We start from the raw sequence: 6,913 nt of genomic DNA, 5'->3' as shown, positions 1-6,913 counted from the left end.
CTTATTTACTGTACTGCCAAGCTGCTGTAAGGCTTGCTGGAATCACAGTCCCAGAAAAACAGAGTGGAAAGGATTTTCCTACTGATTTTCCTACTGGTGGTGGGGGAGACCTCACTGCCTGCTGTGGGCTGAGACAGGTGGAGATAGGGACAGGGATGGACCTTCTGCTTGCTTGTGAAGAGGAGGTGAATGTTCCTTATTTCTCTTCTGCCCTTTTCAAGAGGGGAGTTTACCAAATATTGTGAAGAACTGAAGGCAGACTGGAATCCCTGGGGAAGGAATACCTGGAGAGATACTTCACAGGTGAGGTTTTGGTGGTGATGAAGGATAAACATGACGTGAGATCCCAGTGGCAGGTCAAAAAATGTCAGATGCTCAGGCCACAGCAGGTTTTGTTGGACGTTTCCAGGCTCGTGGCCTCGCCTGAAAGGATCTCCCAGCATGACATCACTGTGGGCACAGAGAGAGATGCCAAGGCAGCCTCTGCTCCAGGGGACTGTGAGCAGAAGATGGTTTATGGTACCAGGGAGCTCTTCCCAAGGCATCAAGGACTTGCATCTTCCATTTCCCACCCCAAGTGCTGTGCCTGCATCTCTGCTGGGAGCGTCACACATCATCACACACACTGCCAGTGGGGTAAGAGGAGCAGGGGAAGTTTCCCAGAGGCTTTTGGGCCGAGATGCCAGGAGTCATAATTGCCTTGGCAGAGGCAGCCACAGTTGTTCAAACCTGCCCTCTGCCCGTGAGTCAGAATGGAAGTGCTGGAGTCATGGGATGGCTCGGAGCAAAGATGCAAAGCTGGGAGTTGCTTTCAGAGATTTTTATTTCCTTGAGGGAAAACCTGAAAAATATCAGTGAGGCAGCAGAGAGACTCCAGCAGCCTCAGAGCCTGCCTGCAACCCATGAGGGCAGTGCTGGGCTCTTCTGGCCCTGGGATGGCAGGGAACAACCCCACTGCCCACAGAGGATGGGACCATCCCTGTAGCCCCCAGGAACAGCAGTGCCACGTCAGGGAAACCAGCTGTGCAGTTTGTGGTGCCCGTGGGTGAGCCCTGGCACCAGTGATGTGCCCCATGGGCTGTTTAGGGCATGCTTTGCAGGGGCAGCATTCACCTGGCAGCCACCATCCTGCTGGGGGCACAGAGCCAGCTCCAGCAGAGGGACAGAGCCCCAGCTCGTGTGGGAAGGTCTCGTGGAGAACCAACGCCCCATCTGTGGGGTTACAGATGGGAGTGTGTCCTGTTCAGGCCAGAAAGCACGAGGAGATGGCTCAGCAGGGCTTCCTGAGGACTACTGGATTTGGCCACCCTGGAGCATGGGGAGAGGCAGCAAAAGGACTGGGCATGGAGGAAGAGTGAGTGGGATGGGTGCTTGTGGAGCTGGAGCTCTGCAAAGCCTCTGTGGGGAGGACTTCACGTATGAACTGCTTCCAACACATGGAAACCGTGATGGGATAGAGTCACCCTGGCTCCACAGGATGGCTGAAGTGCTCAGAACCTGGGATGTCCCGAGGTGGGCGTTGGACCAGGCTGGAGGCAGATGGGAATGGAAACCCCAGTACCAAGCTCTGCCCAACCTTGGGGAGGTCCTGTCGCCTCCAGACTCCGAGTTCATGGCTCAGAGCCATCTCTCGTTTAGTCCCAGTGAATTACTGAGCCCCAGGAAGCCAACCTTACTGAGGCTTTTGTAGAAGTCAAGGGCTCAAATTGAGCGGGAGCTTGGGGAAACCATTTCCCTTGTTAAAATAAATGTATTAGTTTAATACGTACCAGGAGAGGATAGGGAGTTCTCCTTGTTAAATGTTTACCAGTCAGACCCTGCTGAGGACTTACTTGGAGCAATTCAGCTTTAGTGATTTCCTTCTATTGTGGTCTCAGTCTCCAGCAACGCTTGGGAAACCGCCCGGCAGGGCCAGGAGGGCTGGGGGCAGACCCGAGCCCTGGGCAGTGACATCGTGGCTGGGATGGTCACTCACCACTCTGGGGACACTGTGGGCCCTTGGTTGGTCCCCAAATCCTCCCTGGGACCTCCATGGAGATGCTGGTACCTGCCTGGAGCAACAGAACAAACAGCCTTGTTCCCAAAGGGAAGAAGGCACAGGAGGGATGCCCAACAATGAGGCAAAACTAAATAAATTCTAAACATTGCTCTCTGTGCCTCATCTGTCCTGGCAGACCTGGGAGCACCCCAGTAGTGTTTTCCTAGACTCACCACAGTGAATTTTAACAAGGAGCTTTATTTCTATGGGGCTGATCCCATTGGGAGTGGGAATCGTTGTAAAGAACCCAAACTGTGAATTACCTTCATTTCCCTACCTGATGATGGAGTTAAGCCATGTTCTGATAATCTCCAATAGCTCAAGATTTCCTGACATAGACATTCTATTTATAGGACCAATTTTTATTTATGTCATTTACATATATATATATATACCAACCTGACACACATCTACATAAACAATTTGTCATTTACAAGTTTATATTCCAGCACTCCCTGTGGTTCTTAAAAATGGAAACACTTTTTTTTTTTTTTTTGCAATCAAGCTGAATTCAGATTATTTGTGTGGTGGGTGACTCCCACATCGTTTTGTAACAGTGTTGCTTTCCCTCAAACTCCCCAGAGTGAAACGGGAGATCAGAGAGCAGGAGGGATCTCCGTGGAAATGCTCGTGGCTTGTTGGTCCCTCGCTCTCCTGAGCGCAGAAATCCCAGATTTCCAGGGATCGCCTCGAGTTGTGGTGTTTTTTTTGAAGAATGCCTCTATTAATAATGTTAAGAAAAAACAGATGGGTGAGGTTTGCAACCAGAACTGTGGATATTCCAGGAGACAATCAATTGTTGGAAGTAAACAACAGCCCCGACTCAACAAAGCTCTTAAGCAGACGCTTAACTTTGAGCACGCACTTAGCCCGGGCTTCAGCGAGGCGTTAACATATGTGCTGCTATATAAGGAGGGACTTAAGTACCTACTTACAGTTAAGCTTGTGCTTAAGTGCCTTGTTGAACTGGGGCCAACACTTGAGCTCTCCCTGACACTAACTGTGCCTGACATCCAGGAAATTCAAGCAGGGGCTGCTGCAGTCACCTCCCAGCACAGCTTTTCCCTCTGTTTCACAGCACGGCCAAAGTGCTCTGTGTGGCAAGGTCAGGGCACCCCGTGCACCTCCGTGCCCCCATCACTCCCCTTCCCTTGGCACCCCCATCACACCACCTGGGGAGAGACCAAGACAACATCCTATTTCAAAGAAGTCTCTATGAAGACCCCACCTAGAAGCCTATCGTGCCTTTATTTTTATTGGGTTTTTAATCAATATTTTTCCATCATTTTTGCATGTTCTTTAAAGATGTTTGTTTTCTTTGTGCTTGTTTTGAGGTGGTTGGATTTGTTTTTTGGTTTGTTTTGGTTTGGTTTTTTTTTTTTTTTCAGTCCTGAGCAGCAAGAATTGCACTGTGCAATGATTTAGCCTCCCTGGTCAACCTTAATGAATGAAAACTTGATTTTGTAGCTTTTTCTCCTGTTACATCCCCCCAATCTGCTGAGCTGGACATACCAGCAGGTGAATATGAATGGGAAAGGCTTCAGTGTCTTCACAAGTTACTGAGGACCTCCTGAACCAGCCTGGATGCTCTGAGAAGCCCTTCCAATTAGCCTTAGACCCTTCCCTTGTATGCAGGTCACCTTCATTTCAGACCCAAGTTATGAGGATAAAGGTCTTATCCAGTCACTGCAACGACCCTTTGAATCAACATCACCAAAAACCCCAAAACCCAGCTCTGAGCTGTGCCTTGCGATCAATTCATCATCACATGTTGGCTTTCGTTTGCAGTTCACCAGATTTCTCCAAAAACTAAACAGATCTTGTTTCTTGAGCCAAGGAGAGCTCAGTGAAAGCAGGAACCAAAGCTGATGCCTCCAGACCCAAATCACACAAGGCGGATCCTGAACCCAGCACCTCCAAAGGTTTCCTGATCTCCTGAAGTTCTGCCCTTCTTGTAATCAAAGGGGACTTTTGAACTTGCTTCAATGGTGCCAGAGCTGTTTTCTGCCCAGGATTTTATGTCTGGATGGTTTTTAAGCTGTGTTTATAGCAGCTGCCTTTCCAGTCCCAGCTTTCTGTCTATGCCAGCCCTACCCAAAAGTCACAGCTGGAGAGTTGTTCTCACTGCCAAAGAGAGGAGTTCAGTTTACCAGTCACAGCCAGGTGTGAGGGGCCTGTGGCCCTCAGTTAAAAGTGTCTCAGGGTGTGTCATCCAGGTACAACACTGAGTTTACTTGAATTAACAAAAAATAAATTAGTAAGGATCTCAAAGCAGCTCTTCACTGCTTATTTTCTTTGCAGATGGCAGCATCCAAGTTCCAGTTATTTCTGCCTTGGAAAATAAAAAAGCCGACCAGAGGAAAAGGAATGTGAGTTTGCAGCTCAGTTTGGTACCTGGAAGACTCCAGGCTGGAGTGCACACTCCTGATTTATGGTGTACTTGTTAAAACCACTTGTTCTTGTCATAACAAAACAGAGCGAAGCGAAGCTGGGTAGAAGGTCCCCTTCTAGTTGGCACTTCATCATGGCTTCTTACTCTGTCTTAGGTTCTGGGGGTTTACAGTTATATAAAACTTAATGAATCAGTATACTTTAGATTTCCTTCCTAATGCATATGGGTTCAATTAACTGCCCTGTTTGCTTATTTAAGCGTTTTCATTAAATTGCTTTACTATATTTTCCCGCAATTGAAGGGGAACATGGTGGGGCTGATGCCATCTGCCACCATCAGTTTAGCAGAACCCTTCTCTTTGTTCAGGCCCATTCTTTTTTATTAGAAGAGACCCTCCCACCCCAGTTCCCTGTGTGCCACGCACTTATTGCATTCTCCTCTTCCTTGTGCAGACTGATAAATAAAAGGCTTGTGCGAGGGCCTTCGTGTTCGGTATTTTTTAAGGGTCTCTTTTACAAGATCAGTTGTGTGTTGCCCCCTCCACCCTCTCTCCCCCTGCTTGCAGATTCCTTCTTGCTCCAGCCTGTGAATAAAGATCTGTTGCAGTTACAACAGCTCAGCTCTCTGCCTGCTCTGGGGGTGGGGGATTGCTTTTGGCTCAGCCCAGGACTGCAAGAACAGGGCAGGAGAGGCTCTTCCCTTGATTTTAAGGAATAGTTGATCCTAGGCATCTCACCATGCCTTCCTAAAGATCTTCTCATGGCAGGGTGTGGTCTCTGGTCTCCCTGCCTTCACCCATAGCTTCTTTTTTTTTTTTTTGGATCTGATGCTTTTGGGGCTTGTCCCACTGCTCTCCCCCCAGCACAGAGGGAGTGTTTTGTTACATTCCTCCTGGTTGTTTTACTCCATCCTTTCGAGCTGCCTCTTGCAGGGTAAGGGCTCACTGTGAGGAGCCCTTTGAGAAGCACAGGGTGGTGGCCCCAGGAGGGCTCCTGCCCGTGTCCCTCCAAACCCTCACACTACCACAGGGATGCCCATCAGGGGCTGATGGTGCCTTTCCCCATTTACAAACTAGAGTGAATAAACTCACCCCTTCAATCTGGGATGCAATCTGCACCCTGTCACACAAAACAAGTGCTTTATAGACATCACTAATGGCAAAAGCACCTCCTGGAGAATATAACAGAAGAAAGGGAAACATTCATCCTTGAGGACTCTCATCCAGAGGTTGGTTTTTTGGTTTGGAAATGCAGTGTTTGATATTGCAGTGGTTACCTGCCATCCCTGGGGCAGGGAGCAGAGAGGGCATTTATGCTCCTGGAGCAAGGGATGTTTTGCAGCACCATCTGAGGTGGAAAACCCCCCAGCATTTTCTGTTCCCTGCTACAGGCATTTTGTGTAAGAGGAGATGCAAAGACAATAAATAACATGTCCTAAAGGTACACAACGAATGTGTGGCGAGGCCAGCAAGGGAAAGGTTTTTAACCAGTTGTGGTTGTGGAGGGAAAGAGGATGATGCTGTGGGACTCTCACTGAACCTGTGCCTCCCTTTTGTAGAAGGGTTTCAGCTTGTGAAGCAGTGTGGCAGACCAAACCCCTCCCAGAATGAAAGGGAGAAAGAGAGAGAAAGAAAAGAAAGAAAAGAAAGAAAAGAAAGAAAGAAAGAAAGAAAGAAAGAAAGAAAGAAAGAAAGAAAGAAAGAAAGAAAGAAAGAAAGAAAGAAAGAAAGAAAGAAAGAAAAGAAAGAAAGAAAGAAAGAAAGAAAGAAAGAAAGAAAGAAAGAAAGAAAGAAAAAGAAAATTCTTCAAGTCCTTTTGTTTGCAATAAAGTGAAATTAAGAAAAGATCAAAATGTGGAAAAATATATTTAAATTGGAAGGAAAAGCATCCCCCCCATCCCCCCCTTACCATGGGACAAGACTTTTTCTTTCCTTTCTTATTTTCAAAAAGGTTTTCTGATTTCTGGGGTTTTTTTCAGTGAAAAATGCAACCAAGGCACCAAAGGTTTCGCAAAAAATTCTGAGTTTCCAAATGAACCTTGGGGAGGGAGTGGAGGGTTTGGGGATCAGTTGGAAAAACAGCTTGTACCCTCGACTGCACCCCAGTACCCCCCACTCCCTGCTCCATTCCCACTGGGCACAAGGACCCCAACCTCTGCTAACAGCCCCACAGGCTGCAGGACCCACATGCAACAGCCTGGATTTGCCAAAATCATAAGGAATCACCAAAAAAACCCCAAACTGATGCAGAGTCTGGGCTCTGGGAGACTTTCTGAGAGAGTGGCTTGACAGCCCTGCCAGCTCCAACCTCTCTCTGGTGCCCTTTCTTCTAGAAGTGAGGCATAAAATAAATTTAAGCTGCTGGCTGTGGCAAACATTCCCTCCAAACATGCCTGTTCTTGATACCCCTGAAATGCAGATATTCAGTTGTGGAAGAAAATGGAGAAAGGGGAAAAAAAAAAAAAAGAAGAAATGAAAATAAAAG

The sequence above is a fragment of the Myiozetetes cayanensis genome, unplaced genomic scaffold (genome assembly GCF_022539395.1).
Source record: "Myiozetetes cayanensis isolate MyiCay16 unplaced genomic scaffold, myiCay2020 scf17, whole genome shotgun sequence".
NCBI lineage: Eukaryota > Metazoa > Chordata > Aves > Passeriformes > Tyrannidae > Myiozetetes > Myiozetetes cayanensis.
This window is presented reverse-complemented; position numbering follows the sequence as displayed.